Genomic DNA, 20,097 nt, shown 5'->3' on the forward strand with positions numbered 1-20,097 from the left:
TGTTTGGGGAGAATTGTTTAGATAGGATCACCGAGATTGTTACATATGAGTGGTCAGAGAACAGAGAGGGTACAATATCTGCTTATTGGATATTGGGCAATAATTATCTAGGAGCAAATAAATAACACTGGGTAACACAATTTTTTAGGAGTTAGGTCAGACAACTGTTCTTAACTAATTTTTGGATGCTGAACCCAGAAATGATCTCAGTTTTTCTCTATCACGTCAAGTTTTTGAACTATAGGATTTTTGTCTTCTCAAAAATATGTAAACTACTGTACCTAAAAAGTGTTTTTTTTTAAATAGTACAAATAGGCATTTACGACGAGACGAAGAAGGAGCAGACATTATCTGAAACAAAGGAAATATGTACATATGTAAATAAAACACTGAGATGGAAAGTTACAAGCTTTGAAATCTAACAAAGAAAAAAATCATAAAAGATATATAAATTACAACTAAGCGCCCAATGTAAAGAGAAAAGCTATCACAAATCCTATTTATTCCTACTATGATAATTTTTTTTTGTAAAGATATTGATAATTATGACGTATTGGGAGCTGCACACACCTCTCACCACACTGTCTCAGTTGTGACTACTCTTACAAGTTGCCACGTAGCTCTATATGAGTCGAATTGTAATCAGATAACAAGTCTTATTACAGATAGCAGTGCAATTGTGCTTCTCTGGCAGGTAAGTTGTGGAGGAAAAACTTGATGTGCTAGAAAAAAACTGACTACATTTTTGGAATCAGCATGCCAATTTTAGTATAAATCAGCTCAAAAACCTAACTCAACAGAAATTTTTTTTCAAATTGTTCCCCAGTGTAATCTATTCGGTGATAGGAGGCATGTGGATGTGAGAAAAAAGTGTAATCACGTTTAGCCGGATGCATGTAGCGCCAAATATCTATAAGGCTTAAAGAAAGAAGAGCCTGTTTCAACCTTGCCAAGTCTCTCAAATAGATTGCACTCTTTTTCTTTGTAGTATCAATGGAGGGTTCTAGGGCTAGGTTGAAGTCTCCTCCTAGTATGAGGATACCTTCTCTAAAGTCTCTTATTTTCTTAAACATGGTTGGAAGCCATTTTAATTGTTTCTTGTTTGGAGCATAAACATTACAGATAGTAATGGCCACACCCGCCAAGACCCCTTTTATCATTAAATAAGTGCCATTTGTATCCACCACTTGGTCATGGAGTAGGAATGGAATTCCTTTTGCTATGGCTATTGATATTCCTTTTGATTTCGTTTGGGCTAAGTGGCATGAAACCACCTGTCATAATATGCTTTCTCAAATGTAGGAACTTTGTTGCTAGTGAAGTGAGGTTCTTGTAAGAGCAGTAGGTCAATACCCTTATTCTTAAAGTGTAAAAGGGTTTGACCTCTAGGTGTCGGTGAATTGAACCCGTTAGTGTTGGAAGTGAGTAATTTAAATTAGCGTTGAGCGAAACGGATCGGACAAATTGAAAAATTGCCGACTTTTGGCAAAGTCTGGTTTCATGAAGCCCGACCCGATCCTAGTGTGGGATCGGCCATGAGGTCGGCGATCAGGGCGCCAAAGTCGTGTTTCGTATGACGTTTTCAGCACCATTTTTCATCCAATGAAGGAGGACGCAGAGTGTGGGCAGCGTGATGACATAGGTCTCGGTCCCCACCATCCTAGAGAAGGGCATGACAGTGATTGGCTTGCTTTCTGTGGCATCACAGGGGCTATAAAGGGGTGTGCACGCGACCGCCATCTTACTTACGAAGACTCGCTACACTCGCTACACTCATCAGGAGGGCGTTAAACTAGAAGAAGAGGGGACGGGAAGAAAAACATTAGACTCGAACAAAGACGACCCAGGAAAACATACTCAGAAGGGAGGTAAGAACATTTCTAAAACAATCCACAGTGAGGAGATTGGAACAAAACAAAATCCTCTAAACTGCATGCTCGCAAACGCCAGAAGCCTGACAAACAAGATGGAAGAACTAGAAGCAGAAATATCTACAGGTAACTTTGACATAGTGGGAATAACCGAGACATGGTTAGATGAAAGCTATGACTGGGCAGTTAACTTACAGGGTTACAGTCTGTTTAGAAAGGATCGTAAAAATCGGAGAGGAGGAGGGGTTTGTCTCTATGTAAAGTCTTGTCTAAAGTCCACTTTAAGGGAGGATATTAGCGAAGGGAATAAGGATGTCGAGTCCATATGGGTCGAAATTCATGGAGGGAAAAATGGTAACAAAATTCTCATTGGGGTCTGTTACAAACCCCCAAATATAACAGAAACCATGGAAAGTCTACTTCTAAAGCAGATAGATGAAGCTGCAACCCATAATGAGGTCCTGGTTATGGGGGACTTTAACTACCCGGATATTAACTGGGAAACAGAAACCTGTGAAACCCATAAAGGCAACAGGTTTCTGCTAATAACCAAGAAAAATTATCTTTCACAATTGGTGCAGAATCCAACCAGAGGAGCAGCACTTTTAGACCTAATACTATCTAATAGACCTGACAGAATAACAAATCTGCAGGTGGTCGGGCATCTAGGAAATAGCGACCACAATATTGTGCAGTTTCACCTGTCTTTCACTAGGGGGACTTGTCAGGGAGTCACAAAAACACTGAACTTTAGGAAGGCAAAGTTTGACCAGCTTAGAGATGCCCTTAATCTGGTAGACTGGGACAATATCCTCAGAAATGAGAATACAGATAATAAATGGGAAATGTTTAAGAATATCCTAAATAGGCAGTGTAAGCGGTTTATACCTTGTGGGAATAAAAGGACTAGAAATAGGAAAAACCCAATGTGGCTAAACAAAGAAGTAAGACAGGCAATTAACAGTAAAAAGAAAGCATTTGCACTACTAAAGCAGGATGGCACCATTGAAGCTCTAAAAAACTATAGGGAGAAAAATACTTTATCTAAAAAACTAATTAAAGCTGCCAAAAAGGAAACAGAGAAGCACATTGCTAAGGAGAGTAAAACTAATCCCAAACTGTTCTTCAACTATATCAATAGTAAAAGAATAAAAACTGAAAATGTAGGCCCCTTAAAAAATAGTGAGGAAAGAATGGTTGTAGATGACGAGGAAAAAGCTAACATATTAAACACCTTCTTCTCCACGGTATTCACGGTGGAAAATGAAATGCTAGGTGAAATCCCAAGAAACAATGAAAACCCTATATTAAGGGTCACCAATCTAACCCAAGAAGAGGTGCGAAACCGGCTAAATAAGATTAAAATAGATAAATCTCCGGGTCCGGATGGCATACACCCACGAGTACTAAGAGAACTAAGTAATGTAATAGATAAACCATTATTTCTTATTTTTAGTGACTCTATAGCGACAGGGTCTGTTCCGCAGGACTGGCGCATAGCAAATGTGGTGCCAATATTCAAAAAGGGCTCTAAAAGTGAACCTGGAAATTATAGGCCAGTAAGTCTTACCTCTATTGTTGGTAAAATATTTGAAGGGTTTCTGAGGGATGTTATTCTGGATTATCTCAATGAGAATAACTGTTTAACTCCATATCAGCATGGGTTTATGAGAAATCGCTCCTGTCAAACCAATCTAATCAGTTTTTATGAAGAGGTAAGCTATAGACTGGACCACGGTGAGTCATTGGACGTGGTATATCTCGATTTTTCCAAAGCGTTTGATACCGTGCCGCACAAGAGGTTGGTACACAAAATGAGAATGCTTGGTCTGGGGGAAAATGTGTGTAAATGGGTTAGTAACTGGCTTAGTGATAGAAAGCAGAGGGTGGTTATAAATGGTATAGTCTCTAACTGGGTCGCTGTGACCAGTGGGGTACCGCAGGGGTCAGTATTGGGACCTGTTCTCTTCAACATATTCATTAATGATCTGGTAGAAGGTTTACACAGTAAAATATCGATATTTGCAGATGATACAAAACTATGTAAAGCAGTTAATACAAGAGAAGATAGTATTCTGCTACAGATGGATCTGGATAAGTTGGAAACTTGGGCTGAAAGGTGGCAGATGAGGTTTAACAATGATAAATGTAAGGTTATATACATGGGAAGAGGGAATCAATATCACCATTACACACTGAACGGGAAACCACTGGGTAAATCTGACAGGGAGAAGGACTTGGGGATCCTAGTTAATGATAAACTTACCTGGAGCAGCCAGTGCCAGGCAGCAGCTGCCAAGGCAAACAGGATCATGGGGTGCATTAAAAGAGGTCTGGATACACATGATGAGAGCATTATACTGCCTCTGTACAAATCCCTAGTTAGACCGCACATGGAGTACTGTGTCCAGTTTTGGGCACCGGTGCTCAGGAAGGATATAATGGAACTAGAGAGAGTACAAAGGAGGGCAACAAAATTAATAAAGGGGATGGGAGAACTACAATACCCAGATAGATTAGCGAAATTAGGATTATTTAGTCTAGAAAAAAGACGACTGAGGGGCGATCTAATAACCATGTATAAGTATATAAGGGGACAATACAAATATCTCGCTGAGGATCTGTTTATACCAAGGAAGGTGACGGGCACAAGGGGGCATTCTTTGCGTCTGGAGGAGAGAAGGTTTTTCCACCAACATAGAAGAGGATTCTTTACTGTTAGGGCAGTGAGAATCTGGAATTGCTTGCCTGAGGAGGTGGTGATGGCGAACTCAGTCGAGGGGTTCAAGAGAGGCCTGGATGTCTTCCTGGAGCAGAACAATATTGTATCATACAATTATTAGGTTCTGTAGAAGGACGTAGATCTGGGTATTTATTATGATGGAATATAGGCTGAACTGGATGGACAAATGTCTTTTTTCGGCCTTACTAACTATGTTACTATGTTACTATGTTACTTCTGCCGATCTTAGCATAGGGAGAGGTTGCTGCAGCTGCATCAAAAGAAGGGATATAGTTAGGGAGGGAAGATTAAGCCCCGAAACTGCTTGTGCTGTAGCGACTTCCACTGTCCAACACCACCTTTTCTTTGCAGGGACAGTGGAGTTTATATTTTTATGCATCAGCTCTGTAGATTATTAGGCTGCCTTATAAAGGTACCGTCACACTAAGCGACGCTGCAGCGATACCGACAATGATGCCGATCACTGCAGCGTCGCTGTTTGGTCGCTGGAGAGCTGTCACACAGACAGCTCTCCAGCGACCAACGATCCCGAGGTCCCCGGGTAACCAGGGTAAACATTGGGTTACTAAGCGCAGGGCTGCGCTTAGTAACACGATGTTTACCCTGGTTACCAGCGTAAATGTAAAAAAAAAAAAACATTACATACTTACCTTCCGCTGTCTGTCCTCTGCACTGTGTAAGCACAGCGGCCGGAAAGCACAGCGGTGACGTCACCGCTGTGCTCTGCTTTCCGACTGGCTGGCGCTCACAGTGTAGACTGCAGAGAAGCACAGCGCTGGGGACAGACAGCGGAAGGTAAGTATGTAGTGTTTGTTTTTTTTTACTTTTACGCTGGTATCCAGGGTAAACATCGGGTTACTAAGCGCGGCCCTGCGCTTAGTAACCCGATATTTACCCTGGTTACCAGTGAAGACATCGCTGGATCGGCGTCACACACGCCGATCCAGCGATGTCAGCGGGAGATCCAGCGACGAAATAAAGTTCTGGACTTTCCCCAGCGACCAACGCTTTCCCAGCAGGGGCCTGATCGTTGGTCGCTGTCACACACAACGATTTCGTTAACGATATCGTTGCTACGTCACAAAAAGCAACGATATCGTCAACGATATCGTTCAGTGTGACGGTACCTTAAGGCTCCTTGATAGCTGCATTGCTGTTTATACGCCGCTGTGCAAACCAACTGCTTTTTTAAAAGCAAACATCCTATAGCTCCTTTCTGCACAGTTATCTTGTTTATTTGTCCACACTTTTGTGTGCAGCAGTTCTTTTTATTGCTGCCATACTTGTCCTGAGATCATTGTAGGAAGATTGAAATTGTACTACTGTCCTTGTATTTTTTGATATATCTTCCAGCCACGTTCTGCCACTTACATTGTGTAGTGTAATACACTGGGCCTGAGTTTTGTTGCAGTCTCCCCCCCAAAAAGGGGAGATTTAAATTGGCACTAAGTAGATCTACGTCAGTTCTGTTAGTTTGTCGTATATCTTCCAGCCACGTTCTGCCAATTACATGGTGTAGTGTAATACATTGGGGCTGAGTTTTGTTGCAGTCTCCCCCTCAAAAAAAGGGAGATTTAAATTGGCACTAACTGGATCTACGTCAGTTCTGTTAGTTTGTCGTATGTCTTCCAGCCACCTTCTGCCACTTACATTGTGTAGTGTAATACACTGGGCCTGAGTTTTGTTGCAGTCTCCCCCCCAAAAAAGGGATATTTAATTGGCACTAAGTGGATCTACGTCAGTTCTGTTAGTTTTTCGTATATATTCCAGCCACGTTCTGCCACTTACATTGGGTAGTGTAATACACTGGGCATGAGTTTTGGTGCAGTCTCCCCCCAAAAAAGGGAGATTTAAATTGGCACTAAGTGGATCTACGTCAGTTCTGTTAGTTTGTCATATCTCTTCCAGCCTCGTTCTGCCGTTTACATTGTGTAGTGTAATACACTGGGCCTGAGTTTTGTTGCAGTCTCCCGCCCAAAAAAGGGAGATTTAAATTGAAACTAAGTGGATCTACGTCAATTCTGTTAGTTTGTCGTATATCTTCCAGCCACGTTCTGCCACTTACATTGTGCAGTGTAATACACTGGGCCTGAGTTTTGTTGCAGTCTCCCCCTCAAAAAAAGGGAGATTTAAATTGGCACTAAGTGGATCTATGTCAGTTCTGTTAGTTTGTCGTATATCTTCCAGCAACGTTCTGCCACTTACATTGTGTAGTGTAATACACTGGGCCTGAGTTTTGTTGCAGTCTCCCCACCAAAAAGGGAGATTTAAATTGGCACTAAGTGGATCTACCTCAGTTCTGTTAGTTTGTCGTATGTCTTCCAGCCATGTTCTGCCTCTTACATTGTATAGTGTAATACATTGGGTCTGAGTTTTGGTGCAGTCTCCCCCCAAAAAAGGGTGATTTAAATTGGCACTAAGTGGATCTACGTCAGTTCTGTTAGTTTGTCGTATATCTTCCGGCTACGTTCTGCCACTTACATTGTGTAGTGTAATACATTGGGCCTGAGCTTTGGTGCAGTCTCCCCTCAAAAAAAGGGAGATTTTAATTGGCACTAAGTGGATCTACGTCAGTTCTGTTAGTTTGTTGTATATCTTCCAGCCACGTACTGCCACTTACATTGTGTAGTGTAATACACTGGGCCTGAGTTTTGTTGCAGTCTCCCGCCCAAAAAAGGGAGATTTAAATTGACACTAAGTGGATCTACGTCAGTTCCGTTAGTTTGTCGTATATCTTCCGGCTACGTTCTGCCACTTACATTGTGTAGTGTAATACACTGGGCCTGAGTTTTGGTGCAGTCTCCCCCCCAAGAAAGGGAGATTTAAATTCGCACTAAGTGAATCTACGTCAGTTCTGTTAGTTTGTCGTATATCTTCCAGCCACGTTCTGCCACTTACATTGTGTAGTGTAATACACTGGGCCTGAGTTTTGTTGTAGTCTCCCCGCAATAAAAGGGAGATTTAAGTTGGCAATAAGTGGATCTACGTCAGTTCTGTTAGTTTGTCGTATATCTTCCAGCCACGTTCTGCCACTTACATTGTGTAGTGTAATACACTGGGCGTGAGATTTGGTGCAGTCTCCCCCCAAAAAAAAGGGAGATTTTAATTAGCCCTAAGTGGATCTATGTCAGTTCTGTTAGTTTGTCGTACATATTCCAGCCACGTTCTGCCACTTACATTGTGTAGTGTAATACACTGGGCCTGAGTTTTGTTGCAGTCTCCCCTCAAACAGAGGGAGATTTAAATTGGCACTAAGTAGATCTACGTCAGTTCTGTTAGTTTGTTGTATATCTTCTAGCCACGTTCTGCCACTTACATTGTGTAGTGTAATACTCTGGCCTGAGTTTTGTTGCAGTCTCCCCCTCAAAAAAAAGGGAGATTTAAATTGGCACTAAGTGGATCTTCTTCAGTTCTGTTAGTTTGTCGTATGTCTTCCAGCTACGATCTGCCACTTACATTGTGTAGTGTAATACACTGGGCCTGAGTTTTGTTGCAGTCTCCCCAAAAAAAACGGAGATTTCAATTAGCACTAAGTGGATCTACGTCAGTTCTGTTAGTTTGTCGTATATCTTCCAGCCATGTTCTGCCACTTACAATTTGTAGTGTAATACACTGGGCCTGAGTTTTGGTGCAGTCTCCCCCCAAAAAAGGGAGATTTAAATTGGCACTAAGTGGATCTACGTCAGTTCTGTTAGTTTGTCGTATATCTTCCAGCCACGTTCTGCCATATACATTGTGTAATGTAATACACTGGGCCTAAGTTTTGTTGCAGTCTCCCCTCAAAAAAGGGAGATTTTAATTGGCACTAAGTGGATCTATGTTAGTTCTGTTAGTTTGTCGTATATCTTCCAGCCACGTTCTGCCATTTACATTGTGTAATGTAATACACTGGGCCTAAGTTTTGGTGCAGTCTCCCCTCAAAAAAAGGGAGATTTTAATTAGCACTAAGTGGATCTATGTTAGTTCTGTTAGTTTGTTGTATATCTTCCAGCCGCGTTCTGCCACTTACATTGTGTAGTGTTGTTAGGGCACACGGGATGCGTGTGTTCTCATCTTAGTTGTCTGCTGCCAAATTGGATGTAAGGTATTACGGACGGAGAAATCAGGACACAAATGCAAGCAATTGTCTCTCAAAGACTTCTGGATTTTTATTCGTCGGACCGCTCTTTTTATGGAAAAATTGGTGCAGTCTCAGCACATTACATCATGGGTTTTTCCAACTTAACACTTATCAGAAAACTCTTTTGATCTTACATTTTCTATGTTATTATCTTTATTATTATTGGACCATTATTCTAATAATTATTGCTTTTAGTCTATGTCTGTACCGATATAGCCCTAATGGCGCCTTTGGGTCAAGCTGACATCTGTCTATGCACGCATTCTACTTATCTTTGGTTTATTGGGGATCAATTCACCTTCGTGCAGATACATTTACTAGGGGATTTACACGGATATTGGTACATCTTGGTACAGAGTAATCAACAGAATTTAGTCTTATGGCAGTGAATCAGAGAACCTTAAAGCTACACGAGTCTAATGTTAAGCAAAGCATCCATATAGGTTTGATTTAAGTATATCTTCATATGCCATACATTCTCCCCTTAACAGTCCCCCCTTTCGAGATATGCAAAATCAAAACTCTGATCTCGTCGAACCTATCGATCTGTCCTCCTGGGCCTAATCTGGAGCCTATCTAACTAACTAACCTTCACCGTATAAACGAGACGGTCCATTTCTAGTAGATGGACCCCCTCCTAATGGACTTTGCACAGGAGGAAGTCAGATCCTGGTCTTTCCCTATTGGTATGCTTCAGGCAGACGTATTCCGGGGGATGTGGATCCTCTCATGATTTTCACAGCAGCTTCTTTCATCTAGGGGATCTTTGAAATCAGCATGTATGGTCGTTATCCCTTTGGTTTCCATGGTCCTCATCATCATTTTCTTAAGACATGTAACTATGTGGGTAGAGAATTAAGGCTTAATACAGTTAAAACAAATAGAATAGCTATTGCAAACTTAATGGGTCAAAAAGTGCCTTTATGGTATCCCTAGTGTATTTTATAAACCGTTGTTGATTATAGTATAGGTAGTTTATCCACTGTATGTTCTTATTTATGGGAATGATGGGTTTTAGCCCAACTGCTGTCTTGTTCCTGGCTTTGAATCTATCAGGTACCCCCTGTGTGCCCCTACTGGTAACTATGCTTCTTAGCCAAAATTTACCTTTTCTGCCACCATTCTGCCTCCCAAGTTTAGTACTTGAGCCTAGTACATATAACCCTTGGTCATTCTCTGAGGGGTTGTCAATGGTAAGGTACAGGACTATGCATCCCTCCTTGGGGCTGTGAGTGGCAGGGATGTGGAGTATTGAATCTGGAAGGCCCATCTGGCCCTTAAATGGGGCTTTGGACAGGGTCATGCGGGTTAATAGGCTGATTCCCCATTTGTCTCTGCGTTGCAGGGCCTGAACTGGTTGATGTCCCCAGTCACTTTCACCAGTCTGCCACCCAACAAGTGACCAATCCTCACAGTTTGAACCTTCCCCTGTTTCAGCAGTGGTGACACAGATGAATTGTGTGTTTAGCCAGATGTCAAACTGTGCTACGGGGCCTGGGCATTCTACTATGAGGCAATAGTCAAATTAATATGTTACTCTTGGGGTGGAGATATTATACCAAAATGTCACTATACCCTCCTCATGAGTGACTACCCCTTGGTGACTGGCTACCCCTTGGACTAGGTGAAGGATAAGTGTCAGACGGATGAAGAGTGGCAGCCGACACTGGATTCTGGATCTGGCATCTCCTTGCAGTGGGAAGCGTGGATCCATGGACTGCTGTGGTAGTAGACAGGACTTGGAATGGGCTGTCATCTCTAGGTTTGAACCTCTTGTTGATGAGGAGTCAGTCATCGGGCAGGATTTGGTGGGCACCTTCTAGGTCCCCAAGATCTGGGATGGTTGGAACTTGAGAACAAATTTAGTCACATGCCTTATTTAACAATAAACTTAGTCTGCATATAGACAACTGTAGTTAGAAAAGGTATAACCCTAAACTGGGAATATTAGTAGGATTTTATAATGCTGAGTTTATAGGACCTGCTAGTGTGTGTGTGTGTGTGCACATGCGTATGTGAGACCTAAGGGAAAGACTAAAACTCCTTATGCTATAGCTCCACTGTTTCCTGTCTAGCATTAAGTATGTAGGGTCATTTGTTCGAGGCCTTCAATTTCCCTTGTCCATCCTTAGGCGTGTTTCATCCGTGTGGCTCCATCTTGGTCCCTTTTCTTCTTCTTCTTCTCTTCTTTGGATGCTTGCTTCTGGAATGTTAGGACATCTTTTTCCAGGGATAGCCCTTTTTCTTCCATTTCTGGATCCATATTAGAGTACAGATGAGATGTTTCTGTATCAAGTAGTATCATTGCTGCTTCTTTTGCTGTTGCTTCAGTTAGTCTGCTGCCCACTGCTTCCCTTGAGGTGTCTCCAGTGTGTGTGCGTCTTCACCTTTACCACCGCAACTCTTCCAGGCATCAACGAGGACTCCATTCGTTCTTGTATGGCTTTGGCTGTCTCTGACCGGCGTTCCATTAGCCATGATGAAGTCTCTTTCCCTCCAGATTGGTCGTGGCTGTGTGTTGAATGGACCTGTTGCATGCTTCTATCAAGGCCCGCAGTCCTGCCTTTGGGTGGAGGCAGCGGTTTTGCTGGCAGCAGGTATCTTCTGTAACTACTGCTATACCAGTGTGCAAACGGCCTTCTTGGTCTGCATACCTTGGTCAAACCACAAAGAGCGTCAGTCTTCCAGAGGTCTTCTCTAGGGTTGAGCGACCTTGACCTTTTTAGAGTCGAACCGTGTTTCGCGAAACCCGACTATCTTAGAAGTCGAGTCGAGTGGAATCGGCCGATTATCGCGAAAAGTCGGGTATCGAAACACGAAACCCAATGCAAGTCAATGGGGGAGCATAGTCGGCAGTGAGTGGAGGCCAGGAAAACACCTACACTGCCCATTTTAATGGCAAAAACATCCATTCTTGTACAGAAGCTTGTCAATCGTAATTTACCTTATAATAATTGGAAGGCATTTGAAATTGGGGGTCATTTGGCTAAAGTTGTGGGGGGTAGGGCTGGTTCAAGTAATTAGTGGGCCCAGGAAATCTGGACCACGTCACGGCAGTGGAGCAGGGAGAGGTAAATATTTCAACTTTGCAAGTGCTGTGATCCTGAGCAAGCAGGGGGGGCCCACTCGTTGGCATTGGCACTGGCACAGGGCCCCTCAAAGTACAGCGGTGTGTTTGCATGGCGGGGGCGCCTCCCACCGGCAGCAACACTTTTGCGTACTATGAGAGGCCCTGTGCCAGTGACGTCGCCAACTAGTATTCCTCCCCCCACCTGATGAAGGAACCTGCACTTTCATCTGCACCTTCCTCTTTGTCCCCGTGTAAGGTGGTATGGTATGCGGGAAGAGGAACCTGACTTTCAGCAGGGTCACAATCTTGTTGTGTAGCGTGCACGGGGAATGTTGCGTTATGGGTCAATGTACCAGCAGACTCATCTATCACTGGCTGGGCAATGGGCAGGATGAGGAGGAAACACAGATATAGGCCCAAAGAATAAAGTTGGCTAAATGCAGTTCAAAATTGGTAACACAGGACTAACCTGGGGGCATTGCAGTGGAGGACAACTGGAATGAGAGGCTGACACAGAGAGTAGGCCCAAATCAGTAAGTAGTCGAAATGCAGTTCAAAATTGGGAACCGTAGTAAACAGGCGGCACAGCTTTGTTCAGTGGAGGAGAACAGCAAGGAGTGGCAGACATCGATAGTAGGCCCCAACCCAACTAGTAGGCCAAATGCAGTCTAAAATTAACAACTACTTAACGAGAGCCTGAAAATGGAATTTCAGGACAGGAAGCCAGGAGAACAGCAAGGAGCGGCAAACACTGTTAGTAGGCCCCATACCAACTAGTACGCCAAATGCAGTTGTTCCATTTAACCACTATTTAACAAGAGCCTGAAGATAGAAGCTCAGGAAAGGCAACCTGGAGAACACCTTGGAGTGGAAGACACCGTCTCCACACCCCATACCCAATTTGTAGGCCTAATGCAGTGTAGTTTCCAACAACTACTAAACGAGAGCATTAAGATTGAAGCAATGGAGAGGAAACCTGGGGAACACCTTGGAGTGGAACACGCCGTTTCTACACCCCATACCAAATTTGTAGGCCTAATGCAGTGTAGTTTCCAACAACTACTAAACGAGAGCATTAAGATTGAAGCAATGGAGAGGAAACCTGGGGAACACCTTGGAGTGTAACACACCGTCTCTCTACACCCCATACCCAATTTGTAGGCCTAATGCAGTGTAGTTTCCAACAACTACTAAACGAGAGCATTAAGATTGAAGCAATGGAGAGGAAACCTGGGGAACACCTTGGAGTGGAACACACCGTCTCTACACCCCATACCAAATTTGTAGGCCTAATGCAGTGTAGTTTCCAACAACTACTAAACGAGAGCATTAAGATTGAAGCAATGGAGAGGAAACCTGGGGAACACCTTGGAGTGTAACACACCGTCTCTCTACACCCCATACCCAATTTGTAGGCCTAATGCAGTGTAGTTTCCAACAACTACTAAACGAGAGCATTAAGATTGAAGCAATGGAGAGGAAACCTGGGGAACACCTTGGAGTGGAACACACCGTCTCTACACCCCATACCAAATTTGTAGGCCTAATGCAGTGTAGTTTCCAACAACTACTAAACGAGAGCATTAAGATTGAAGCAATGGAGAGGAAACCTGGGAACACCTTGGAGTGTAACACACCGTTTCTCTACACCCCATACCCAATTTGTAGGCCTAATGCAGTGTAGTTTCCAACAACTACTAAACGAGAGCATTAAGATTGAAGCAATGGAGAGGAAACCTGGGGAACACCTTGGAGTGGAACACACCGTCTCTACACCCCATACCAAATTTGTAGGCCTAATGCAGTGTAGTTTCCAACAAGTACTAAACGAGAGCATTAAGATTGAAGCAATGGAGAGGAAACCTGGGGAACACCTTGGAGTGTAACACACGTCTCTCTACACCCCATACCCAATTTGTAGGCCTAATGCAGTGTAGTTTCCAACAACTACTAAACGAGAGCATTAAGATTGAAGCAATGGAGAGGAAACCTGGGGAACACCTTGGAGTGGAACACACCGTCTCTACACCCCATACCAAATTTGTAGGCCTAATGCAGTGTAGTTTCCAACAACTACAAAACGAGAGCATTAAAGGGAACCTGTCACCCCGTTTTTTGAGATTGAGCTATAAATACTGTTAAATAGGGCCTGCGCTGTGTGTTCCTATAGTGTATGTAGTGTACCCCGATTCCCCATGTATGCTGAGAAATAACTTACCAAAGTCGCCGTTTTCGCCTGTCAATCAGGCTGGTCAGGTCGGGAGGGCGTGGTGACATCGCTGGTTCTTCCTCAGCTTTACGTTGGTGGCGTAGTGGCGTAGTGGTGAAGACACAGCGCGCGATCTGCGCTGTAATCCCTTGCATCGGTGGGGGCGGCCATCTTCCTGGGGCCGCGCGTGCGCAGATTGAGTGCTCTGCTGCACGGGGCTTCAGGAAAATGGCCGCGGGATGCCGCGCGTGCGCATTAGAGATCGCGGCGGCCATTTTCCCAAAGCCGAGTTTGCATCTCGGCTTTGGGAAAATGGCCGCCGCGATCTCTAATGCGCACGCGCGGCATCCCGCGGCCATTTTCCTGAAGCCCCGTGCAGCAGAGCACTCGATCTGCGCACGCGCGGCCCCAGGAAGATGGCCGCCCCCACCGATGCAAGGGATTACAGCGCAGATCGCGCGCTGCTTGTTCACCACTACGCCACTACGCCACCAACGTAAAGCTGAGGAAGAACCACCGATGTCACCACGCCCTCCCGACCTGACCAGCCTGATTGACAGGCGAAAACGGCGACTTTGGTAAGTTATTTCTCAGCATACATGGGGAATCGGGGTACACTACATACACTATAGGAACACACAGCGCAGGCCCTATTTAACAGTATTTATAGCTCAATCTCAAAAAACGGGGTGACAGGTTCCCTTTAAGATTGAACCAATGGAGAGGAAACCTGGGGAACACCTTGGAGTGGAACATATGATGGAATATAGGCTGAACTGGATGGACAAATGTCTTTTTTCGGCCTTACTAACTATGTTACTATGTTACTATGTTACACCCCAGACCAAATTTGTAGGCCTAATGCAGTGTAGTTTCCAACAACTAATAAACGAGAGCATTAAGATTGAAGCAATGGAGAGGAAACCTGGGGAACACCTTGGAGTGGAACACACCGTCTCTACACCCCATACCAAATTTGTAGGCCTAATGCAGTGTAGTTTCCAACAACTTCTAAACGAGAGCATTAAGATTGAAGCAAAGGAGAGGAAACCTGAGGAACACCTTGGAGTGTAACACACCGTCTCTCTACACCCCATACCCAATTTGTACGCCTAATGCAGTGTAGTTTCCAACAACTACTAAACGAGAGCATTAAGATTGAAGCAATGGAGAGGAAACCTGGGGAACACCTTGGAGTGGAACACACCGTCTCTACACCCCAGACCAAATTTGTAGGCCTAATGCAGTGTAGTTTCCAACAACTACTAAACGAGAGCATTAAGATTGAAGCAATGGAGAGGAAACCTGGGGAACACCTTGGAGTGGAACACACCGTCTTTCTACACCCCATACCCAATTTGTAGGCCTAATGCAGTGTAGTTTGCAACAACTACTAAACGAGAGTAGGAAGATCGAAGCAATGTGGACGAAACCTGGGGCACACCTTGGGGCGGCAGACACCGTTAGTAGGCCCTACCAAAGTTGTAGCCCCAATGCAGTTTTAAAATTCCTAGAGGCTGAAAACAAGACTATTGACGCTCAGCTTTTTTCAAAGGAGGACAGCTGTATTGAGTGGCGCAGACAGACACAGGTAGTAGGCCTTAAACCAAAAATGTGGCTCACTGCAGCTTAAAAAAGGTTACAGGGGTACACAGGCAGCATTGCTCTGGGCAGTGGAGGGCAATTTCAATAGTGGACCGCTGACAGACTTTGTACGCCTACTATTAAAAAAATGATGCTCTATGCAATTAAAAATAGGTTCCAGGGGTACACGGGCAGCAGTGGTCTGGTCAGTGGAGGAGTAGTAGAAAGAACGGGCCGCAGACAGGCTTCGAAGGCCTAACATAAAAAGATATTGGGCTGTAGGCACTTTAACATTGGTTCCAGGGGTACACGGGCAGCAGTGGTCTGGTCAGTGTAGGAGTAGTAGAAAGAACGGGCCGCAGACAGGCTTCCAAGGCCTAACATAAAAAAATATTGGGCTGTAGGCACTTTAACATTGGTTCCAGGGGTACACGGGCAGCAGTAGACTGGTCAGTGTAGTAGTAGTAGAAAGAACGGGCCGCAGACAGGCTTCGAAGGCCTAACATAAAAAAATATTGGGCTGTAGGCACTTTAACATTGGTTCCAGGGGTACACGGGCAGCAGTAGACTGGTCAGTGTAGTAGTAGTAGAAAGAACGGGCTGCAGACAGGCTTCGAAGGCCTAACATAAAAAAATATTGGGCTGTAGGCACTTTAACATTGGTTCCAGGGGTACACGGGCAGCAGTAGACTGGTCAGTGTAGTAGTAGTAGAAAGAACGGGCCGCAGACAGGCTTCGAAGGCCTAACATAAAAAAAATTGGGCTGTAGGCACTTTTAAATAGGTTCCAAGGGTACACGGGCAGCAGTAGACTGGTCAGTGTAGTAGTAGTAGAAAGAACGGGCCGCAGACAGGCTTCGAAGGCCTAACATAAAAAAATATTGGGCTGTAGGCACTTTAACATTGGTTCCAGGGGTACACGGGCAGCAGTAGACTGGTCAGTGTAGTAGTAGTAGAAAGAACGGGCCGCAGACAGGCTTCGAAGGCCTAACATAAAAAAATATTGGGCTGTAGGCACTTTAACATTGGTTCCAGGGGTACACGGGCAGCAGTAGACTGGTCAGTGTAGTAGTAGTAGAAAGAACGGGCCGCAGACAGGCTTCGAAGGCCTAACATAAAAAAATATTGGGCTGTAGGCACTTTTAAATAGGTTCCAGGGGTACACAGGCAGCAGTGGTCTGGTCAGTGTAGTAGTAGTAGAAAGAACGGGCCGCAGACAGGCTTCGAAGGCCTAACATAATAAAATTGGACAGGCTGCAGGCACTTTATAATTGGTTCCAGGGGTACACGGGCAACAGTAGACAGGTCAGTGGAGGCCTAGTGGAAGGAGGGACCGCAGACAGGCTTCGAAGGCCTAACATAATAAATTGGGCTGGCTGTAGGCAATTTAAAATTGGTTCCAGGGGTACACGGGCAGCAGTGGTCTGGTCAGTGGAGGCCTAGTGGAAGGAGGGACCGCAGACAGGCTTCGAAGGCCTAACATAATAAATTGGGCTGGCTGTAGGCAATTTAAAATTGGTTCCAGGGGTAAACGGGCAGCAGTGGTCTGGTCAGTGGAGGCCTAGTGGAAGGAGGGACCGCAGACAGGCTTCGAAGGCCTAACATAATAAATTGGGCTGGCTGTAGGCAATTTAAAATTGGTTCCAGGGGTACACGGGCAGCAGTGGTCTGGTCAGTGGAGGAGTAGTAGAAAGAACGGGCCGCAGACAGGCTTCTAATGGCCTAACATAAAAAAATATTGGGCTGTAGGCACTTTAACATTGGTTCCAGGGGTACACGGGCAGCAGTAGACTGGTCAGTGCAGTAGTAGTAGAAAGAACGGGCCGCAGACAGGCTTCGAAGGCCTAACATAAAAAATATTGGGCTGTAGGCACTTTAACATTGGTTCCAGGGGTACACGGGCAGCAGTAGACTGGTCAGTGTAGTAGTAGAAAGAACGGGCCGCAGACAGGCTTCGAAGGCCTAACATAAAAAAATATTGGGCTGTAGGCACTTTAACATTGGTTCCAGGGGTACACGGGCAGCAGTAGACTGATCAGTGTAGTAGTAGTAGAAAGAACGGGCCGCAGACAGGCTTCGAAGGCCTAACATAATAAATTGGGCTGGCTGTAGGCAATTTAAAATTGGTTCCAGGGGTACACGGGCAGCAGTGGTCTGGTCAGTGGAGGCCTAGTGGAAGGAGGGACCGCAGACAGGCTTCGAAGGCCTAACATAATAAAATTGGACAGGCTGTAGGCACTTTAGAATTGGTTCCAGGGGTACACGGGCAGCAGTGGTCTGGTCAGTGGAGGCCTAGTGGAAGGAGGGACCGCAGACAGGCTTCGAAGGCCTAACATAATAAAATTGGACAGGCTGTAGGCACTTTATAATTGGTTCCAGGGGTACACGGGCAGCAGTGGTCTGGTCAGTGGAGGCCTAGTGGAAGGAGGGACCTCAGACAGGCTTCGAAGGCCTAACATAATAAAATTGGACAGGCTGTAGCCACTTTATAATTGGTTCCAGGGGTACATGGGCAGCAGTACACAGGTCAGTGGAGGCCTAGTGGAAGGAGGGACCGCAGACAGGCTTCAAAGGCCTAACATAATAAAATTGGACAGGCTGTAGGCACTTTATAATTGGTTCCAGGGGTACACGGGCAGCAGTACACAGGTCAGTGGAGGCCTAGTGGAAGGAGGGACCGCAGACAGGCTTCAAAGTCCTAACATAAAAAAAATTGGACAGGCTGTAGGCACTTTATAATTGGTTCCAGGGGTACACGGGCAGCAGTGGTCTGGTCAGTGGAGGCCTAGTGGAAGGAGGGACCGCAGACAGGCTTCGAAAGCCTAACATAATAAAATTGGGCTGGCTGTCGGCAATTTAAAATTGGTTCCAGGGGTACACGGGCAGCAGTGGTCTGGTCAGCAGAGGCCGATTGTAATGAGTGTCTGCCAGTTAGTAGTCCAAAACAATAAATAAATGTGAATGTCTCGCATTAAAACTAAACGAAAACACTAAAGGGTGCAATCATTAGGTACAGGGGTGGGATCCTCTGCGTAGTTTCAGACCTACTAATTTAGCGCAAATGTAAACCACAAGATGGCAGTGAATCCCTGTCATCTATAAAGAAGCCAACCATACATAAACATAAAAGTAAAAGAATTTATTATTGCAGAAAAAAATACAAAATAAATAAACAAAACATATAAAAAACTACACGATATCTTCCTGGTTATACCCCATGGGAGAGCGGCGAGGAGCACTAGCCAAGAGTACCCAACCAGAAAAGTCTATAAAGACAGACTGCCTATATAATCTCCATAGGTATAGGTGCACACAGGCATCCTGATGCTGAGAAATCACAATGACCGCAGTCTAATCCACCCTTCTAGCTGTATACATAAATAACCCTGTTCCAAGAACTAGTATAAATATAAGATACAGAATAAAAGGGGTCACAAATAATTACCAATGCAGGTTTCTGAACAGTGCGTCCTCACACGTCACAATCCCAGCGCCCCGACGCGCGTTTTGCCCTGGCTTCTTCCGGGGGCGTGTCTATACCCAGGTAGAGTGATGTTAAATACTAACCCTAAACCAATCCCGTGTTGCCGTCTAGTCATATGCCACCGCTAATACCTGCTCCTCGTACTGCGAGAATGGCCCCTATGGCGCATGCGTCAGTCACCTCTGCTCCGGATGAAAAGGCACTTCCTGACAACCGCCGGGTGGACCGCGAGCTGGAACGCAAGCGGAAACCACCAGTGACGCTGTCCGAAGTGCTCGGAGGGGAAGACCAACGCATGCGCACAGCCAGACCCGGAGCAGAAAGAAACAAAGAGAAGTACCGCACCCAGCAAGCCCGCATAGAAGATACAAGAGATATAGCCTTATCTTCCCAAAGGTGTAAAGGTGATGGGCGCCCGTTAAAGTAATAATGCATAAAGAATGCCAATAATTAATGTCTCTATGGTAACTCTATATTGTGTTACTCCGTAATTCTTATAAAGCCCTCCCAATATAACCAATCAAAGTGCATAGAACCATAGAAATATACACATAAAGTGCATAATATATTGCACAGAGATCCCAATAAAGTGCATAGAACTTGAAGATGTGATGTGAACACATAAATATAACCTATCTAACCCCCATCCCTATATAGATACATATATAATAAAGTGCATAGTGACAATATACATGATCCTGGAGCAGTGTAGGCAGCCTGGATCCAAGTAGTGCATCCAATATATGTAATAATATTACAATAAGGTGCATAGTGACCAAATTAAATTAATCTTAGAACAGTGTGGATGCATATATAAATTCATGTGTAGTGAAGTGCTTAGTGACAATGTACATAGATCATGGAATAGTGTAGGCGACCAGGATCCCTGTAATGCATCCAATATATATAGTTATATTGCAATAAAGTGCATGGTGACCAAATAAATTAATCATAGAACAGTGTAGAGAACCAGGATAAAAAACCAGGATCAAGATCCAACAGTATAACATAATATCA

Source organism: Ranitomeya imitator, chromosome 3 (assembly GCF_032444005.1).
Source record: "Ranitomeya imitator isolate aRanImi1 chromosome 3, aRanImi1.pri, whole genome shotgun sequence".
In the NCBI taxonomy this organism is placed as follows: Eukaryota; Metazoa; Chordata; class Amphibia; order Anura; family Dendrobatidae; genus Ranitomeya; species Ranitomeya imitator.